The sequence below is a fragment of the Zosterops lateralis genome, assembly GCF_965231275.1.
Source record: "Zosterops lateralis genome assembly, chromosome: 16".
Taxonomy (NCBI): domain Eukaryota; kingdom Metazoa; phylum Chordata; class Aves; order Passeriformes; family Zosteropidae; genus Zosterops; species Zosterops lateralis.
This window is the reverse complement of record NC_139776.1, coordinates 13284163-13305808: the sequence shown is the minus strand read 5'-3', so window position 1 is coordinate 13305808 and position 21646 is coordinate 13284163. Positions and strand designations below refer to the sequence as shown.

Here is a 21646-nt window from a genome sequence, read left to right as displayed (position 1 = left end):
TGTAATATGGACAGGGGGAAAGAGGGATTTCTCCTGCCTCGCCACAACTCTGGGCTCTGCTCCCAGGGAACAAGGGACAGGACAAGGGGCCTCAAGTTGTGCCAGGGGATATTCAGATCATATACTGGGGAAAATGCCTTCATTAAAAGGGTGGTCAGGCATCAGAAGAAGCTGCCCAGGGCAGTGGTGGAGTCACCGTCCATGGAAGGATCCAAAAAACATGTGGATGTGGCACCTGGGGACATGGTTAGTGATGATCTTGGCAGTGCTGGGTTAAGGGTTGGACTCCATGACCTTGGAGGTCCTTTCCAGGTGTAATGATTCCAAGATTCTCTGAGGGGACCCCATGGGAGAGGAACAGGGTGCAGATGTCCTGGTTCCCCACAGCAGAGCAAAGCCAGGGAAAGATGTGGGGGAATGAAACAAGGTTTGATGACAGGGCTTTCCCTCAGTACAACAGGAAAAACAGGCAAGAGACTGAGGCTGCCACAGCCCCTTTGTGTCTCTCTCCTGGGAACGGGGCAGGAACAGCCCATGACCAAGGGTTTGTCCCAAAGAATCCTGGAATGTCCTGAGCTGGGAAGGGCCCACAGGATCACCCAGCCCAGCCCCTGTCCCTGCACAGACACCCCAACAACCCCACCCTGGGCATCCCTGGCAGCTCTTGGAGCTCTGGCAGCCTCGGGGCCGTGCCCATTCCCTGGGGAATCTCTACAGAGTTCACCCACCAGAGGAAAGTTGGGGACCCCCATCAGTCCTCCAAGCTTGCCCAGCACATCCCAAGGTCAGCCTCACTGATCCACTGGCCCTGTCATTCCAATGGAACCTCCACCCTCAGGAAGAAACTAAAAAGAACGGATTTTAGCAGAACCACCCCCCCCAACACCTTACCTCAGACAGCTCATCACAAACACAGGGGTTGTCTGTGGACCATCTCCCACACTCTGGACAGCACAGCCCAACCCCAACAGACAGCACAAGGTCTCTTATGTTTCACCACATCTTTCGTCACAGCACTGCCTGTGAAAGGTCAGTGCCTCAGGGAAGCAGCACATTTGATGATGAAATGGCAAAATAAGCAACTTTTCAGCTCGTTTCCAGTTCAGGTTGAGCTGGAAGCAAGTCTCAGGCCTGGGTTCCTATAGATGAAGGACTGTGGCCACCTCACCATTTATCTTCCCTGCATTTCTTGCTAACCCTTCTTTGTCTCCCTAAAAATGCCCTAAAGTCCATGTTTACATGTTGTATTTGATGCATCTGCCAAGGCCAGAGCCATCATATCCCATCCAGCACACGTCAGTGCAGCCTTGTAGGGGAAGCTGAGTAAAGATGTGCAGGGAGATCTATTTTTGTACTTTTGTTTTAAGGCACCCCCTTGACTCCCTCCTTTTCTGACTCACATTCCAGCTCCAGAACTGAGGAATGCAGCCACAAAGCTGCACCCAGTCAGGAGAGGACATTCTGCCTATATTTTCACCCAGAGTTTGAGCAGACCCACAGCAGAAGAAGGGACTCGTGCCATCATCTGCCTGCTGTTTGCACAAGCAGTTATTTGGGAAAAGATTTTACATTTTCCATTCACGCACTACCTTAATCTGAGTTAACCTCCAAGTCTTGAGAGGTGCTGAGAAACAAGATAATTTCAAAAAGGAAATCCAGGAATGAAAAAAGAAAACCAAAAATCCCCCAGTCAGATAATTTAAATCGACATCGTATTTCAGTAAGATCGAGATTTGCAGAAAACTGAGTGTTCATTAAGAATCGCTCAGCTCTTAAAAGAATCAAACATTTGGGTTGATCACAGAAAACCAGCTCAGCTCTGAAGATGAATCACTGGCTTAGGGAGGTGTTTTTTTAACCCATGGCTTTCTTGGAGCATTTGAGTTTTGCCTGAATGTACAGGTTAACAATTCCACATGTGCTTGAGTTTCTGTGGCTTCTCCAGGTTTACATCCCAAAGCAGGAGTGGTGCAATGCATGGATCATGTTTGCTGTGGGAACTCGTGTTTGAGGGATCAAACATGGTTCTGTTGATTTTCTGTTCAGCCTTGCAGCCCTTAAATAACACCCAGTACTCTGCTCTGCCCAGATTCCAGGTGCCAGCTGAGCCACACAACCTCCCACCCTCTGACTGCACCACCAAGGTCCTGAGCAGGGGCTCCTGTCCTGCATCCCTTGGCATCTCTCCTGTTGCTTTGGCAGAGCTGAGAGCTTCAGGCAGTTCATCTGCTTATTGAAAAGCCCAGGTAAGCCCAGGGACAGGGCTATGGGGATGTTTATAAAGGGTTAATCAGCAGCTGCCCTTCCCTCACCCACCCAGTGTCCCTCTCTGAAGGCTCCAGGGGCACCACGGGAGTTCAGTGTGACTTGGCTGTCTCTGGAAAACCTGATCCATGCTGGGACTGCCTGGGTGCCCACTCCCTCTGGGGGCACAGGGAGGGGATGGCTCCATCCTGAGAACTTCAGGGCTGGACAACACCAGGGGCTGCCCCTGCAGACCCCACTCCTGCTGTGTGCAAACACTGAATGACCCCTGATCATCCCCAGCTAAAAATAATCCTTGTGCTGGAAGCGTCCAAGGCCAGGCTGGATGGGCTTGGAGCAGCCTGGGATGGTGGAAGGGGTCCCTGCCCATGGCAGGGTGGCACTGGAGGGAGTGTAAGGTCCTTTCCAAACCAAACCAAGCCATCCTGGGATTCTGTGTTTTGCTTTCACTGCAGGCTGTGTGCCAGGAACACCTCAAAACTCCTCTGCTCCCCTGCAGAGTGGTCAGGGCCTGGTCTCTGTGTGAGGAGAGCTCTCCTCCCAGCCTGCCTTTGTCAGGTGGATCCAGAGTCCACTCCCATGGACAGCAGTGACCCTGCTCCAGCCAAAACCTCCTCCACAGCCCTGGGAACAGGCTCCAGCCAACCACTCCCAAGAATTGCACATGCCATGAAATCATTCCCAGCACAGACCAGGGCAATCCTTCCTGGAGCCTGCTTAGAACATGAGTTTGAACTTTGAAATTTTTTTTTTGTGTCTTTGAAAATTTTTTTTTACAGCAGATAAAGGCTGGGCAGAGTGTAATCTGGGGGGAAATTCTGCTTGTGCCCTCCCCAGCCTGGTTTCTGATGGTTCACAGCTCCTGTGGAGCCTCAGGAATGAGTTCCAACCTGAGTGATCCAACCACCTTTTGTGTCAGGAAAACTCTTTTCCTGACCTAGAGATGGGGCTCCTGAGAGGAATTTTAGAGACTTTTATTTAATTTTCAGTCTCATGTGAAGGGTGAGACAGTACAGGTGTTACAATTCATGCCATCACAATCAGAAGCCAAACTATTTCCTAATAACAATATATTTGTGTTTTTTGACCTGTCAGCTTTTGCCACACAATGCTGCTAATGCTTCTAAGCTAATCATCTAAAAATACCCCACATAGGTCTTGCTACAATACATCTTTCATAGTTCTATTTCTCAAAAATATTTGGTCTATTTGCAAGGTTATATTTTGAAACTTGTTTCTAGTTCTATTCCTCTCTCAACAATGTCTGTCATATTCCATGGCTTTTTAAAGTCAGCATACTTTATCTCAAAATTTGCATACAGGTGCACAAGACTATGTGAGCCTTCTGTCAGGCTTTGAGAATTCTCTACAAATCCATTTTCCACACCATCTCTTGCCAGAGGCACCTTAGGCACAGAGGGGAACTCAGTCCTAGAGTTCGGCTTTTTTAAGCTCCACCATAACCCCAGTGAGGGTCCTGTCCCACAGTCTGCTCTGCCCTGGGCACTGCAGCCCTTCCCAGCCGCTGCCCCCGCTGGTTCCAGGATCTGCAACCTCCTCCTGACCTGGTGTTCTCTAAATTAAGAAGCTGTTACATCCCTTCCTGCCGTGGCCCACGGGGTGCTAAGAAGGTCACCAGAGATCATGGCTTAAAGGGCCCCAGTGCCCCCCTAATCCTGGCCAGACTGAGCTGCCCGAGCTGGTGACGACCTGAGCAGGTGATTAGAGCCTGGATTTATCTGTGCTCAGGGCCCCCATGGCCCCTCCACCCCAGGCTGCTCTGAGACTCACAAGGAAGTTCAGCCATCCCATTTTTGCTGAGCCACCTAAGGATGGATGGTCCTCCATGTCCTCCCATCACGGGGCACTCCCAGCCCAGTGAGGATGGGCTCAATAACAGCAATTTCCAACACTTTCCCTGCATCCCTGGAATAATGGGCATTTTCATCAGCCTGCCTTGTTCTTCAGTCACTCTCTATGTTCTTCTCTAACTGCCTGAATGACAGATATTTCCCCACTGAAATATTTCCCAAGGAACAGGGAGCTCTGCAGCTCCTTCTGGAATCTGCCTCTGTTCTGTGTGCCACCAGTGAGTGCAGGGAGAAGTGAAAAATGAAAGAGCAAATAATCAGCCAGCAGTGATCAGGGGCTCAGGAGTCCCGAGGAAGGGAAGAACTTGCTGGATAAAATACAATTCTCTCTCCTCACAGTAAGTGCCCTGTACAAAAAGAAGAGTCCACACTTCAAAACTCTACTGAATGTGCCAACAGCCAAAACAAAACTTGGAAAAATTTCTGGCAATGTCCTTGGTAAAAATGTCTTCAATAGTAAAAATCCATGTATTTCTTCAGTGCTGCTGAGTCCCACAACTTCATTTGCTGAGTTAAATCCTGGTCTATGGAATTAAGGTACAGTAGCTGTCTTAGTCATGCAGAAAAGGGTTTTCAGTCAGGTCACTTGTTCAATTTATCCATGTGCCAGAATATTGTGTGTCAAAATATCCTCACTACCACCACAGGCAGGTACACTGAGCTGGAACAGATATGGTTATAGACAAATCTGATCAAACCCAAGTTCCCTTTCTCCCACAACTGCCTCATTTTGATTTGAAGAAGTTCAGGTGAATCTTTTTGCTGTTGTTGTTTGGAGCTTTCTGGATGAGATTTCCAAATAAGATCCTTATTTACTGTGTGTGGTATCTCTGGGGGTCCATCACACAGCAGCAGAGCTCCTACCTCTGTGATAAGAAGTTCTATCTGATCACATTTATTTCTTCTCTCTTCTATGTAATAGCCAAAGGAAAAGTCCATCTGTGATACCAATTAAAACACAAGTTCTGCAAACCCTGCTGAACTGGAAACTGAGAACCCCATCCCTGCAGTGCCCACAGCCCTCTTGGATGGGGCTTGGAGCACCCTGGGATAGTGGCAGGAGTCCCTGCCCATGGCACAGGGTAGGACTGGATGGTTTTTAAGGTCCCTTCCTTACCCACTCTGGCAATCTGTAGTTTCTGCTTTCAACCATCTGCCCAGGAACTGGAAGAGAAAATCCTCTGCTGAAAACTTCACTGCTGCATCTTTCTGCCATGAGTTGAGCACAGAACAAGGATACCCTGATATCTTCACCCTCTGCTGAAGCAAACTCCACGTTTTACTCCCCTGCAGTCCTGCTAATCCATTCTTACACAATGAAAGTCCCAGCAGAGCAGCAGAGCCCTCCCTGACCTCATGGCTCAGCAACCAGAGCAAGTTTCCAACAGGCACAGTCATTCCCAGGCCAGCATTTCCCAACCCTGAGGTCATGCTGCCACTGGACCTGATCCCTAAATCCTTTCCCATCCCTCCATAAAACCTCTGCTTCACAGAGGTGATTTCACTCAGCTCCCCTGGCCAAGCTAGGCCTGGGGGATGTTAAACTTCCTAAATTGTGGCCTGAGGACACCCCTGTACCCTTTGGGGATGGGGAACTCCTCTGTCCTGACCTAAGCACTGACAAACACAGCCCCAGCAAGGAAATACCACAGGAATGTTTCCTCCCAGCCCAAGTGCCAGGTCTGCTCTGTACCCCCCATCAGGGACAGCACCAGAGTGTGACCAAAGTCTGTCCCCCAGCCCCACACAGCAGCTCTGCACCTTGCCTGCCCCCAGCACAGCATTCCCCATGGGCAGCACTTCCCTCCACGTGCTCCCTGCATGTCCTGGCTCTGGGATGTGACAGCACAGGCAGGAGCAGGGCTCACCTCCAGCTCACTCTCACATCACACTCGTTTCCAGCTCTACCACCACAAGAACTTTTAGGAGCAACACCAACAATAAATCTAAAATGCAGACATGCCCAAACCAGTGTCCAGAACAACCCACAGGGTGTAATCACAGACTCAAAGAACCACAGAATTATGCTGGGAAAGACCTTTGAGGTCACTGAGTCCAACCTCTGACCCAACACCTCCTTGTCAGCCAGACCGTGGCACTGGGTGCCACATCCAGACTTTCCCTGAATATCCCCAGGGAGGGGGACTCCACCACTGCCTGAGGTTAAAGTGATCCCAGCTCCATCACCAACAGCACCAGGAGCAAGTTCTCAGCAAATCCATCAACCTCTGATTCCCTGAACACAGGCCAGGGTGAGGGAAGTCAGCATCTCCCAGCAGGCCCCAAGGGAGGAATCCTCAGACTGAGCCCAGAACCAAGGCACCTGTACAGTTCATCTGCTGCCAGGCTGGTGCTGCCCCAAATCCCCGCGCTGGGAAGCACAGGGCTGTCTCCCAGCACCCCAGACCCAGGAACACAGACACAGTCACTCACCAGGGCAGGCTGGGCACTTGGGCTGTGTCACTGTCCCCGTCCCTGAAGCAGGAGCAGGCGCAGCTCCTCTCTGTGGCTCTTCACCCTGCAGGAAGCAGGACATGGAAGGAGGGTAAGCAGATAATCCACGACTTTCTGTGAGGGTGTGCAGTGCTGGGAAGCAAAGCTGCTGCTGTCTGCAAGGATCAGAGCTGGGACTTTCTGAGCTAAGACTCTGAGCTGCTTAGCACGGAGCTGGAAGCAGAGCAGACAGAGGTGGTTGTGTTCCCAGGGCTGAGCGCTGGGGGGGTGGTTTGGGCTGGTTCAGACACCAGAAATCCCACAAAAAACTGTTCCATCAGGTTAATGCTTGCAGAGGACAAGGACAGAAGCAGAGAGGAATTTCTGGTCATGATGGCTCAGGGAAAAAAGATATTTCTTCAAAGTGAAATATCCCACAGTAAAACATTTTCATCATTTTGTATATTTATTTAATATTTGGAAAATGTGCTTTTGAAACTGAAGATTTTACTTTGGGTTAGTCCAGCTTGAAACCATTCCTCAATGAAACTGAAATGCTCTGCTTTAAGTCAGTTCTTGTGCATCCCCAAGATGCCCCAAATCCTCCTGGAACTTTAAATGAAGGTGCTTTCCTTTCCCTGCCATGGCTGGATACTTGGCTGACCTGCCCAGCATGAGAGATGTGCCAGGTGGGGACATAACCACAATTCAGAAGTGAAAACTGCGGGCTTTTTAAGGTGTTTTTTGGCTGGGTCACCCTCAGCACCCAGTGGCAGAAGCTCCTGGTGCAGTGGAGTTGATCCAGACATGGTGTCCAGGGATGCTCCTCACAGGGAAGGGTGCAGAGCATGGATGCTCAGCTCTTTGTGCCCCCAAGGATGTTAAATTAGACCTGGGTGAGCTCTAAGAAGTTGATTGATAACCTGGAGTGGAAGCAGCAAAGAGGTGCCACAGAAAAACCTCACCAAGAGTAAAATCAAGGGAGCTGAAAAAAGGCTGCACTGTCCCAGATGGCTCCACGCCCCATCCAGCCTGGCCTTGGGCACTGCCAGGGATCCAGGGGCAGCGACAGCTTCTCTGGGCACCCTGTGCCAGGGCCTGCCCACTCTCTCAGGGAAGAATTTCTTCCTCATCTCTAACCTAAATCTACCCTCCTTTAGTTTAAGGCCATTCCCTGCTCTTACACTGAACTCCCCTTTACTGTGTTAGTCCTATGGAATTCAGGCAGCAAAAGCAGCAGAGCCCAGCAAGGCTGGAGTTGATCCATCGAGCGCCCATCCCATAATTTTTGTAGATTCACTTCAACCCACAATGCAAAAGTGAAGGAGAATGGAGGCAAGTGCTCTGCCAAAACACAGCATCTCTTGAACAAAGTAACTGCACTAAAACGTGCTGGTTTATTTCCACTCTGGGCTCCCCAGGCCTTTCCCTGCTCTCCCTGAATGATAACGGGCATAAAAATTAAACAGAAGTTCTCCAAGAGCAAAGGAAACACACTGAGGAGCAATAAATCATGGGATGGATGGCATTCCCAGGGAGCAGGGGGAAGGGAGAAGGGATGAACAGTGCAGAAAGTGACTAAGATATATCACAGACCCTTAAAAAGCCAGGACTGTCCTGGGGGCGGGGACTCCACACACTGGGCTAAATCTGGCTGGAGCAGTAAAGAATGTGCCCATCACAGCTGTGGGGTTGGGATGTGCTGTCTGGGGTCCCAGCAGGCTCAGGACACAGACTGTGTCACCTCAGCACCCTCACTTGGGCATGGAGACCCTGACAAAAACCCCTCCTCCTCACTTCCTGAGAGCCACAATTCCGTACCCACTGCTGTGGGCAGGGCACCTGCAAACTGCTGGGGGTTTTTTTGGGATTTCCAAAAAGTGCCCTTCCTGCTCAGCCAAAAGGCCCTGCAGGATGGACACAGGGGGCCAGGGCTGCCTCTCTCCCGTCCCAGGACTGTCCCACTGACACCAGGATCAGCTGGGGGCTCCAGGGAAAGGAAAGAGTCAAAGTGAAGCCAAGTGCTGGAGCAGGATCCAGACACCTCTGAGCAGCAGCTCAGAATTCCCACACAAAATGCTCTCACTTTGGACCTGGGATCCTGACAGCAGCACTTCCAGTCACCCCAAACACTCCCAGGGCATCACACACAAGCCCAATGTTCTGCAAACACCAGGAATCAGCACTGATTTCTTCTTGCAAACAAGATCACCCTTAATTTCGCAGGCACCTCCTACTCTGTTAAAGAGCTTGCTCTCCAGGGATTTGCTCCTCAAGTGGGGCAGGAAATGAAAAGACACAAAATACCATTTAATTGGGGATAAAGATCCATCTTTGGATCTTTATTATAAAGATGTGTCATTTAAAAACAAGTGTGGAGCAGGTGTGAGATGGCACCAGCTCTGGATGTGCATAAAAAGGGCTGAGAGCAGCAGCATGTTTCACAGAGAATCTGATGGCGCAGCTTCCAAAACTCCTGCTCCCTTTGGCTTCTCTCTTGCTCTGTCCCCTCAAACTTCTCTGCAAAACTGACTTTTGAAATGAGTGAAAAGAAATGGCATCTCAGGGAAGCCAAGGGCTTTGAAAGGAAGAGAATGAAGCCCCTGAAATTGTGGGGCAGGGCTGGTGCTGGTGTCGAGGATGGAGAAGGGAAAATCACCAGCACAGCCAAGGTTCAGGGATCAGAGCTGTCCTGATACCCAATCCACACCTCCTCTGACACAGCTCCAGCCATTCCTGGGGGCCTGTCCCTGACAGGGGATATCAAGGTGCTGATGTCTGCCTTGGGAGGTGGGAGAGGGTCTCTGCTTTCCCTCAGGTCTCCCAGCCCCTCTCTCCATGCTCAGCTCTAGGAGGAGCAATGTGATAAATCACTTTAATACTGAGGGTTTCAGATGACCTGCAGGGAGCAGACTCAAAGGCAAGGAGAGCTCATGGATGTGTTATGCTCCTTGTTCTAAGGAAAGGGAAACCTGGAATTCATCTTTTGAGCTGCTGAGGAGTCTCCATGGAATTCAAGGCAGCTCAGTTGGCTCAAGCCTGCCCAAAACAGCTTCCACAGCTGAGGCTGTTCATTCTGAAGGATCAGAATCCTCACGTTGTGTCCCTCCACACTGAGAACTCCTCCAGCTTTCCATGGGAGCTGGAGCTTGGATCTGATTGTGCCCCAGCCTCTCTTGGGCATAAAACCAGGGGGTGAGTGTGACCCCTGAGCACTGGGAGAGAATGGCAGGGATCCTGGAGAAACCAAACCATTTGACTTCATGCCAAAGGCAGAGTGGCTCAGCTGGAAGTGTGAGTTCCAGCTGGAAAAGAGATGCCTGACGCACCAGAGCAGAGGTCTCTGCTCTTTGTGCTTCTCCAGATGTTATCTGCAACACCTTGGATTTATTTAAATCTGTTTCTAACAAGTACCTTTTCTGCATCTCCTTTCATGGCAGACAGAATAGGGAGGAACCCTGTTTAATTGATGCACTTTAATTAACTGCCTGTTTTGTCAAAGCTCTGCTCCTGTATTCTGATGCAAATTCACAGCCTTTCATTGTAAGCAATACCTCAGCTTGGCTTCAGTCTTAACTGATCTTTAAATGTCCTATTTTCTCCCCTGTGGATCCATACTCACAGAATCCTGGAGTGGTTTGGGTTGGAATGGACTTTGAAGATCATCTTGTTCCAATTCCCTGCCACAGGCAGGCTGCTTAGATCCTTCAATTATCACTTCTCTGCTCATCCCACCTTGGGCTGGGTTTCTTCAGCCACTGAGCACATCAGTCACTTTTCCTGGCCGAGCTTTTGGGCCAGGATGTGATCAGGAGTGTTCTGGGAGCTGGCCCTGCTCCCACCTCTCCCCCACTGTCCTGCTGCAGGAGCCTCTGCCTGGGAGCAGGGCGTGCCTTCCATGAGACAAACAGGAGCATCTTCTGTCACAGAGACAGAAAACCCTAAACCACGTCCCAGGCCCTATCCCAGGGAGCAGGGATGGGTTTTCCTGTTTCACTTCAAGGGGCAGACACAGTTCCTCATCATCCTTAATTTTGTATCTTGGCATCTCCACCTTCTGCCTGTGAATTCTCTCCTGCTGTCAGAAGGTCATCAGGCCACTTGGAAAGCCATTTTTCACACCCTGCCTAATCCAGAGGCACCTGGCTGCCTCCTTCCACTGGCAAAATGCTGACAACAAAACTAATTAGTGGGCAGCAGGACTGTGGCTGGGTGACAGCACTGGCCTTTACTGTACCAGCCAAAAATTCAAGGGACTCAGGAGCAGCTCCTGGCTCTTCCCCAGACTCCTTTTGTGACCTTGTGCTCCAGCTCTGTGCTCTACCCACTGAGGCTGATAACACTTCCCAGACATGGCCCCGCAGGTAAATTAATTTATGGTGAGGAAATAATTCATTAGGATGGGCACAAAGGTCTGTTTAGAATAAAAATGGCTGAGTTTCTTGGCTAAGCTTTTCACCAGACCTGTGCATTAGCTGAATATTCCCAATATTCTCACAATGTCTGGGCTGAGCAGGTTCAGTGGAACAGGGTGCCCAGAGCAGCTGTGGCTGCCCCATCCCTGGAAATGTCCAAGGCCAGGCTGGATGGGGCTTGGAGCAACCTGGACTAGTGGAAGGTGTCCCTGCCCATGGCTGGGGTGGGATGGGAAGAGCTTTGAGGTCTCTTCCAACCCAAACCACTCCCTGACTCTGTGAAATGTCCAGGGCCAGGGGATGCTCTGCTGCAGGAGGCAGGTCAGCAGGGGTTAACTCCTCCTCACTCAGTTGCTGTTGTGATGACACTGATGAAATCCAGCACTGGAGAAGAGTCCATGGACCACCATTCATTCTGAAATCAAATGGGGGTGGCAGAGCACCCTCCCTGTCCCAGGCAGAGCACAGGCATCCCCTGGAGACCAGCAGCTTTCCCTGCACCCCCCTCCAGCACAGACCCTGCCTGTGCAGTGCTGTGCCAGCCTCCAGACACCCCTCCAGCCCCTGGGATAACCCCAGCTCAGAAAGGGAATGGAAAACATCTCAAGAGCCCCAGGCAGATGGCTCCTCCTGTCTCTAAGACATGAAGGGGGGCTCGGTGAGCAGGGCAGTGTCTGCTCAATCCCAGCACACTGGGACACCCTGGAGACAGACGGGAAAGGAGAGAGAAGCCCTGAGCAGCCTGTCAGAACTGCAGCAGTGGGGATAATTGGTTTGTACACATTTCTCCCACACCCAATTACCAGCTCGGTTTGGTGTTTGATTGTACACGACCGTGGTCCAGCAGAGCTGATGCTGTTTCCATTCCTGCACACATCACCCAGTCCCTAAATCATCTTTAATAGCTCCTCTCCTCGCGTGCCCTCCCGGCTCATTCCAGCCCCATCAGCACGAGGCAGGCTGCAGATATGGAGGAGCTGACATTTCTCTTTTGAGTAATTTGCAGTGGATTTCTTTGCCCGTTTGATGTAGTCATTTTGTTCTCGGCACTGATGTGACATTAATTATTGTTAAATATTCTTATCTGTTACACACAGTTCTGTTTAGATAAAGGTCAGTGCGTGAACCCCTGACAGTGCTCGTTGCTGCCATGCTCCAAAGCCAATTTGTCATCCTCTCCCTTCAATACCTTCGTCTTGGTTTCAGTTCATTTTTCCATTAATTCAGGCACGGTAGAGAGCCATTAAAAAATGCAAAATCTCTCAGCTGTTCAGCTCAACACTCAGACAGGGAATTATGAGGCTGGGAAGGACCAGTTGCACAGGGAGGGCAGGGAATAATGCCCAGGAAAATCCAGCAGCAGCCTCTTTGAAGGAACTGTGAGGCTGCCCCCCAAAAATCTGTGCAGAGTTCTGCTTTAATGAAGATCAACTAAGCCTTGTGCAGCACTTGGTGTGCAGTGGGATAACAGCACAATCCAGAGGCCCTGGCACAGGGTGCCCAGAGCAGCTGTGGCCGCCCCTGGATCCCTGGCAGTGTCCAAGGCCAGGCTGGACAGGGCTTGGAGCAGCCACGGATAGAGGAAGGTGTCCCTGCCCATGGCAGGGGTGGCACTGGATGGGCTTTAAGGCCTTTTCCAACCCAAGCCACCCTGGGGTTTGTGGCTCTCTGCCATGCCCACACCACCCTCTCTTGGCAGAGGACAAGCAGGACAAGCTCAAGCTGTCAAAGTGTCCCAGGACAGAAGCACCACCCGCAGTGATCCATCTCCCCAGAGACTTGAGGAGCAGCTCATGGTGAGTGAAACCTGCACCAGCCTCTGCTCTGGCTTTGCTTTTTACCCCTCTGACCAAATAATTCCCCTCTGCCACCCTGAGGTGTTACTTTCCCACCATGTCACCTGCAAGGTGGGGACAGCAAGGCAGGGACAGCCCTGCTGGGACTCAGTGCAGCACCCCCTGCACACTTTGGGACCCCTTAAAGAGCCAAAACTGGGTATCCACAGCCAGCCTGGATCCCACCACAGAGCCCTTCATACACTCAGGGCCTGGAGGAGGCTGAGAGAGCCCCTCAGAGCACACAGGCCATGAGGTTTTTGGGAACACTGAAGCCCATTTTGGGGTTTTTTTTTAGTGATTATTGCGGGTTTTTTGGCGATTTTTGTGGTTTTGAAGCAATTTTTGGGTTTTTTGGGGATGATTTTGGGGTGTTTGGGGCAATTTTGGAGGGTTTGGGGGGATTTTTGGGAAAAAAGGGATGGAAAAGAGGAGAAAAGGATGGAAAAGGGGAAAAGAGGATGGAAAGGGGGGAAAATGGATGAAAAAGGTGGGAAATGTGTGAAGAGGATGGAAAAGGGGGACAAAGGTGGGAAAAGGGGATGGAAAGGATAAACAGCCCCAGCTCCCTCAGTTTTTCCTCACAGGATTTGTGCTGCCAGCCCCTCACCAGCCTCGTTGCCTCCTCTGGATGAGCTCAAGTGTCTCAACATCCTTCCTAAACTGAGACACCCAGAGCTGGACACAGCACTTGAGGTGTGGCCTCGCCAGTGCTGAGCACAGGGAAGAATGACCTCCCTGCTCCTGCTGGACACACACAGGCTCCATGGAGCACAGGGAGCACAGGCTATGGAGAGGAGCTAAGCCCTAAAGCCAACTCAGTGACAAGGAGCAGGGTGAAGAGGCTCAGGAGGCTCCAAAGCCAGGACTAGGATAATCCAAGGGCTCAGCTGCCTGGAAAGGTGGGCTCTGTAGAGATGGATGCAAAGGTGGATTTGGCATGATTGAAGTACCACATCATGAACTGTATGCTCGTCCCAGCACTTGGCATATGGAAGAACATTTGAACCTTTATTCAAAGTGACATTTAATTCTGCATTGTGTTAAATCATTCTGTACTTCTAAATAAAAGAGAATAAACTTCCAAACTTGTCCCCCATTCAATGAAACACAGAGAAATAGTGCAATGTGCTGAATGTAATCAAGTGTGGGGTTTTTTTCCTTCACTTGCAATCACAGAATCATTAAAGCTGAAAAGGATCTCTAAGATAATTGAGTCAAACAATGCCAAGCCCACTGCTAGCCCATGTCCCTAAGCCCCATACCCACATGTTTTTTGAACACTTCCGGGGATGGTGACTCCACCACTGCCCTTGGCAGTGTGTTCCAGGGCTTGACTACTTTTTCTGGGAAGACATTTTCCCTAATCTCCAACCTAAACCTCCCCTTGCACAACCTGAGGCCGTTTCCTCTCATCCTGCCCTGCCCTCCTTTCACCTGGGAGCAGAGACCAACCTGGCTGCACCCTCCTACCAGGGAGCTGAAGAGAGCCAGAAGGTCCCCCCTGAGCCTCCTTTTCTCCACACTAAACAACCACCTTATTCATCAGCACCATAAATATCCTGGACAAAGGGATACTCCCATCCCTTGTCCCTAGCTGCACCAGAGCCAGTGGGCAGCAGCACCACTGCCCCCCTGCTCTTGGCTAAATCGGGAGTAGGGAAGGGTGAAAGCTGGCTTCACACGTTGGGAAGGTATGAGACAGCTCAGGTCCCCTCCAGGCCTGGGGACAGAGTGTCCTGAGGCTAAAAATACAGAGACAAACCTAAAAGTCAAGGCTAGCAAGAGGCATTAACAGAGCCTGTTTATTTCTGCAGCCAGTGAGCATCCAGAGCGAGCCCGAGCCCCCGGCACTTGGTGCCCGCGTGACGGACAGGCTGCTGCAGCTGGAGGAGTCTGGTTTCCTGCACACACAGGGCTGTCCCCTGGCCCCTGCCCCAGGGCAGCCTCATACCTTGCCTGCCATTAATTTTAGCTGCTGCACAAAGCAGGGTGACGTGCAGGAGCAGAGGGACAAGCACACCATGGAAAGCACCACCCTGGGGAAGGCTCTCGCGGAGGTTCATTGAGGTTTGTGAACAAACTTGTCCAGAGTCAGTGGGATCCAAGATGGAAATTTCCCCATCAGTCTTTACCAGTGGGAGATGTCCCACCCCCTGAGCAGGACTGTGCTGCCCACAGTGCTCCCACCACACCTGGACACACCTGCCACAGGCGGGGCCTGGCCCCTCCTCAGCCCAAAAAGCCAGAGGTCCATGGAAAGTTTGCACTGCCAAAAGCAGTGGGATGCAACTTCAGGGGTGGCAGTGGCAGTGCTAAGGACAAGGATCCTCCCTGAGCCTGCTCCGAATGGAATCATCACAGAATCCCAGAATGGTTTGGGTTGGAAGGGACATTTAAGACAATCTTTCTCCAAGCCCCTGCCATGGGCAGGGACACCTTCCACTGTCCCAGGCTGCTCCAAGCCCTGTCCAACCCGGCCTGGGACACTTCCAGGGATCCAGGGGCAGCTACACCTGCTCTGGGCACCTTGTTCCATGACTGGAGCTGTCAGAGCTCAGCTCCCCTCATCTGGCACAAAAAAAATCCCAGTGGCACCAGGATGGAGGCACTGGAACACCAAGGGAACACCACAAGGAGCCTCTGGCACTGGCTGTGTGCCAGGCTGAGCCGCCCACACAGGGCTCCTCAATTCAATTTGCCTTCCGTCATTAACCACAATGGATCTGCACCCGAACCACAACTGAAAACAATCACTTATCTGTCTACTTAACCCCATTCCTATGTTATCATTCCCCCTGTCCCGCGTTTGGCTCCCCTCTGGTATCCAAATTCTTGCAGGGCTGACAGAAATCTGGCACAGTCTTCATACCGCAGGACAAACTTCCAAGGTAAAGAAAGGATAACATCCCACTTTATTCTGCAAGAGTGATTTCAGCACTAACTGCTGCAAAAACATGAAGAGAAAACTCCAGACTTGTAAGTGCAGCTGATCCCTCTGCAACTTGAATTCCAGAGCATGGATAAAGGTCTGTGCCCTGGTGTAAGGAACCACATCCCGGCAGGAATGCTGCTGGGAGCTCTGGGATAAGCAGGCACTTGATTTTTCAAGGCTGGAGGCAGAGGTACCTCACAGAAAAACAGCATCCAAGAAGTTTTACCCACCAGCAGATGCTGCTGGCTCTAGGTGCTGGTGCAGCACTGAGAGCCACAGAACTAAAGATCTCCAGTGTGGGATAATTAAGTTTTTGTGCTACTTTGGCCTCTGAGAGCACATCAGATGAGGCAGAGTTGGTCTGAAACTGATGGGAAGGTGCTACTGCTGCTCTGCCATTGCTGAGCCTTGACACAAAACACAGCAAACCCCAGTCCAGCAGCCACCTGGACCCCTGGCCACGGTGCACAGACCATGGTGCCTCAAAGCTCTGAGCAGTTCCTCACTCTCATCATCACAGGCACCCCTCTTGAGAGCCTCCTCCCAAAGGAGCCAGTGATCCCAGTGCAGCCACAGGAGACTCCCCATGGCCAGGGGACCTCCAGGGATGTCCCCACCATCCACACAGCTCCAGCTGGGGAGGGGGATGCCCATCCTGCACTCATCTGGGTGGTTTTTTGTACACAAGCAGTTCCTTTTCTGTAATGGAATGGGTGGTGTATCATTAGATTAGGCACAGTCGTTACATCCAGCCCTTAATTAGATTTGTGTAATTAGAAATTCACTGAGTTATTTCACACGGTGGAAAAAGTCCTGCCTGGGTGGGGTTACATGAGACAGTGACAGATTCCTCTGGAGCTTCCAGAGCTGACTGATAACGTGGAACAAATGACACCTCAGGTCTGGGACCTCCACAGGGTGTGCATAATGCTCAACATCAGGCTGATTTTGCATGGCTGAAAGGCAGAAATCAGGCAAAAACACATGGAAAATACCATGACAGTTACTACCAGTATTTTCTTCTCCTGCAGAGATATTCAAGCAGCACAATCAGGAGGCTGATGCTGCAGCCCTGGGGCTGCACTGGAGCCCCAGACACCCAGCTGGGACCAGGAGAAGGGATGTCCCCAAGTCACCACTGTGGCTTGGGCACAGGAATGAGATATTCATGTACCAAGCACAGAGAAAGTCACTGGGAGAAATCCTAATGGATCAGAAGGCTTTGCAGCAGGCCAGGCAGGCAGATGGGAGAGCTGACCCACAGGACTCAGATCCAGGATCAAGATCAAACAAGTTGGTTGTCCTTTTTGGGTTGTTTATCCTAAAACACCAGCTGAGAGGTGAGCCAGGCTGCTTCCCACAGGGGCAAGAGTCAGGTCAGACAGAGAATCACCTGGGCTGAAAGAGAAACTGCTACGCAGAGAAATCAGGGAATGGCTTGGAGGGGAAGGGAGTTTAAAGACCATGGCATCCCAGCTGCCCTGCCATGGGCAGGGACTGCAACCACCAGAGCAGGTTGCTCCGAGCTCCATGGCCTGACCAGGCTGCAAGCAGATGGTTTTACACTCCAGCTGGGGGGGACACTGAACCCAAAGTAATTTTAATTCACCCTAGGGCAGAAAAGCATCCTGTAGCATGGTTAGGAGCAGATTGGGACTCACCCTGTGGCACTGCAGCTTTGAAAAGCTCCCTGGGCATTTCCTCCTGGGACAGCTGCTGGCACAGTACTGCACCAGGCACCTGTAATGGGCTGAGAGCTCTCTGCACCCCACAGGAAAACACCAACAGCACTAAACATCGAGAGAAGCAGCAAGAAAATGCTCTCTTGAGAGACCTGAGCCTGTCTTTTTTTCCATTAGACTATTTTTACAGATGGGGAAATGAAGCGAGAAGCTGGAAATGGCCCCCAGGCCCAGAGTTATTTACTGGTAAGTGAACAGCCAGCTCTGCTATCAGATGTACACAGGGCTGCATTGCTACCCTGAGCAGTGTCTGCCCCTCAGGGAACTCCTCCCATCCAGGCAGGGCTGTGCAGCCCAGCCCACACGGCCAGGCTGTGCTCAGGGATGAGGTGGCAGCCAAAGGATGCTCCACACCTTCCCCTGGCTGGCTCAGGGCTGGCCAAAGGGCCACAAAAGAGCCTCTGAGAAGGGAACACCTGTAACACCTCCACTGGCTCAGATCCAACTGGGAAAGGTTGTGTCAGGAGTTGAAAAAAGCTGAAAGAGAGAAAAAACAGCAGGTCTGAAATTTGAGATAGTAATGCTCCAAAAATCCTGGCTTCTCCTGGAGAGTTTTTTCCATGAAACTGCTTCTGGCAGGTGGGAAAAGGGAGAACCAGCTACACAAACAAGTAACTCATGAAGATAAGAGCATTTGATTAAGGGGCACTTCAAAGGAGGTCCTCCACAAACATTTAAAGGACTCTAATACATGTTTGCAGTCATGTTTGGAGCTACTTTAAACAAAATGTTTAATTGCACAACCAGCTGAGAGTCAGATTATATAGTGAAATCTGGTTTTCTTCCTCTTCCACAGCTTTCCCTTAGGTTTGTGGTCCCTGCTACCCAAATTTCTCTCAGTCCTGTTAGTGGCAATAACACTTTTCCTGCTCCCCATCCAGGCTCCCAGAGCTCAGTGACTGCAACCACAGCCCTGAGTGACCCTCAGGGACCCTCCACCTTCCCAGGCCAATCACAAACAAGCAGCAAAGCTGGAATTTCAAGTATTGCTTGAAGCTGAACAACTCTGAGAGCTCTTCACCAAAACCACTTGATGAACAAGCCTGGGAGAAACCTCCTGTCTGGAGCAGGGGCTGGTGCAGAGGAACCTGCATCCAACAAGAGCCTCGGAGTCCCCAGAGAGCTGTTCCCAGGGCACCATCCCAGTGGGGTTTGGGACCTTAAAACTCATCCACTGCTACCCCCTGCCATGGACAGGGACACCTTCCACTGTCCCAGGCCACACCAAGCCCTGTTCAACCTGGCCTTGGACACTGCCAGGGATCCAGGGGCAGCCACAGCTTCTCTGGGCACCCTGTGCCAGAGCCTCCCCACCCTCAGAGTGAGAAATTTTTTTCTAACATCCAATCTAAACTACTCTCTCAGTTAGAAGCCGTTCTCTTGTCCTGTCCCTCCATCCCTTGCCCAAAGTCCCTCTCCAGCTCTCTTGGAGCCCCTTTATGCACAGGAAGTTTCTGAGGATGATGCTCCTGGTATACTCCCAGAACAGGGCTAGAGCAGATGGACTCAGGGCAAAAGTTCATTTCCATTTCATTTAAACCAGAAATCCTCCAGTTTTAGTCCAAAGCTACTCACTAAACCAGAACAGCAGGTATGCTGTAACATCCACTGTGGGCATCCCTGCAGCTCCCCAGCAGCTTCCGCAACTCAAATCTTGTCCAAAAAGCCCAGGGGCTGCTTACCCAGCCCCCTCAGCTCTGGGGCAGATCATGCACATGGTTGGGATCCAGGGATGGGATATGAATTCTTGGTCACATAGTGGCTCCAAATCCAGCTCTGCACCTGCAACCCACACAGTTCTGACCTCCATACAGGGGCAGTTGTGGGAAGAAGGGACCTCTGGAGGCCCCTTCTTACCCCATTGTCCCCAGCACAGTGGGGCTGACAGGTCATCTGGGGTCAGCAAAGCCAGGAGGCAGCTGGAGCTGTCCCCTGCTGGCTCTGCAGGGCCCTCCTGGCTCCCTTTCCTGCTGGACACTTGTGGCTGTTGCTGGCCCAGACAGATGGAGGCAGGTGGGTGCAGGAGGGGACGGCCTGAGGACACCCCCAGAGGTTTTGCAGAGGGCCCTCCTCAGGCAGCACCCACCATGGGCTTCTCCCCCGCTCCAAGTATCCACCACCACTGTGAAGGATCTAACTCGGGTCCTGAGCTCCCCTTCCTTTGCCAAAGCAGCTTGGAGCAGCCCCAGCACCTTCCCCTTGCTCTGCCCACACCCCAGTTCCCTCCAAACCCCCATTCTGGGCACTCCTGCTCTGCAGACTCCTCCTCAGCAGAAAGAGGGGATCTCTGCTCACTGTGGGCCTTCACACAGGGCTGGGTAAGGCCATGCATGGATGAGAGGTGGGATCCTGGAAATGTGAGCTGGGATCCTAGAAATGTGAGCTGGGCGTGCGAAGGGAGAGCCCCCCTGGTGCCATCCCTGCAGTGACACTCCAGCTGTGCCCTTGCAGAGGTGCACCTGCTGTGGATGAATAGGAACCTGCTGGGCTCTGCTCCTGCCCCCAGCAGATCTGGAAACCTGATCCAAGAGGGTCCTGACACAAAGCCCTCCTGCTCCCCACCCCTTCCAAGGGGAATGACTGTCCCTGACTGCGTTGTCTCCTGGCAATGAAAGGCAGGCAGGCTAACCCTGTGTCTGTGTGGTGGGAGGGAAGAGTCACAGGGTCGTGGGAGGGGGTGTAACATGGTGGTAATTTCAGGAGAAAGATAATTGCCTTCAAGGTAATTACAGGGCAAAGGTGCCTTACAGGGCTGCAGCCATGTCTGCCCCTGGCAATGGACACTGCCAGCTGAAATCCCCTCTGGAATCACCCTGACAGTGAAGGTAAACACCTGTTCCCCTCAGACTACAGGCACAGCCATTGTCCTGGGCAGTGCTGGCCCAGGAGGGAACACCTGCCCACAGTCCCAAAGGACTGTGCCTGCCCTGCAAGAGCAGCAGCACTGCCTCCACCGGCCCAGACACCAGCTGGGTTAGTGGTGCCCTCCACAGAGGGCTCAGCACATCCTGAGCAGTCCCCAGCCCACCATCCATGAGCAGCTCACTGCCAAGGTGCCAGTGGAGGAGATACAAGAGCTTCCATGATTTCAAAAGAGCATCCTCCCCAGATTGATTTAGCCCAATTTGTCCTAAATTGATTTCCCATTCCCACTGGCTTGAGGAAAGAGCAAAACAGCTTGGAAGAATATTTCTGATTCTTGCAGCAGAGCAGATCTGTGCTGGTTAGAAAATGTAAAGGTCTTGTTGAGGCAGGAATATCAGCTTGGGATTCCTGTTGTGTGTGTGGAGAGGAGAATTTCCCCCCCCAATACCCCAGCTCTAGGGTCCTGAGCACGGGAAGCAGCTGGAGTCGTTGGAGGGAGTGCAGAGGAGGCTCTGGAGATGCTGTGGGGGCTGGAGCACCTCTGCTCTGAGGAAAGGCTGAGAGTGCTGGGGTTGTTCAGCTGTGAGGAGAGAAGGCCCCAGGGAGAGCTCAGAGCCCCTGCCAGGGCCTAAAATGGCTCCAGGAGAGCTGAAGAGGGACTTTGGACAAGGGATGGAGGGACAGGACACAGGGAATGGCTCCCACTGGCAGAGGGCAGGGACATATGGGATATTGAGCAGGAATTGTTTCCTGTGAGGGTGGGGAGGCCCTGGCACAGGGTGCCCAGAGCAGCTGTGGCTGCCCCTGGATCCCTGGAAGTGTCCAAGGCCAGGCTGGACAGGGCTTGGAGGAGCCTGGGACAGTGGAAGGTGTCCCTGCCCATGGCAGGGTGGCACTGGATGGGCTTCGTGGTCCCATCCAAACCAGTCTAATTCTCTGATCCCCACCCCTGCTGTTGAGACTGGCTTTTCAAAAACACCTGGAGAATGTAGGGGATCCAACACCCCTGGAATTCATTGGGATGGCAAATGAGACCCAAGTGAGGAAGACACCTGAGCTCCACTCAAAGTCTGGCTGTTCCACATTTTGATGTTAACATTGAAACCATGTTAAACACGGTTTACTCAGTACAGTCTTGCCTCCATTACTGCACCTCTCACTTCCAGACAGCCCCAAGCACTTTTCCAGCTGCCCTGGCTGCACCTACAGAGCCACATCTGCACTGAGAATGTCACATCCCACACAACCCCTTCCCCAGAACCCCAGAGCAGGTGCCACCAGGACA

The 21646-nt window shown here is 51.8% G+C and overlaps 1 protein-coding gene across 5 annotated transcripts in view; it reads right to left on the bottom strand.

Annotated features, from left to right (window-relative positions):
* RALY (RALY heterogeneous nuclear ribonucleoprotein) overlaps window positions 1-21646 on the bottom strand; it is a 115274-nt gene that overhangs the window by 68758 nt on the left and 24870 nt on the right. For 3 of the 5 annotated variants that reach the window (XM_083873075.1, XM_083873076.1, XM_083873077.1), the window contains exon 2: window positions 6570-6654. The exons of the other annotated variants lie outside the window; for them this stretch is intronic. The gene's annotated coding sequence lies outside the window, so the exon portion shown is untranslated. The remainder of the gene's footprint in view (window positions 1-6569; window positions 6655-21646) is intronic. 5 annotated transcript variants of the gene reach the window in all.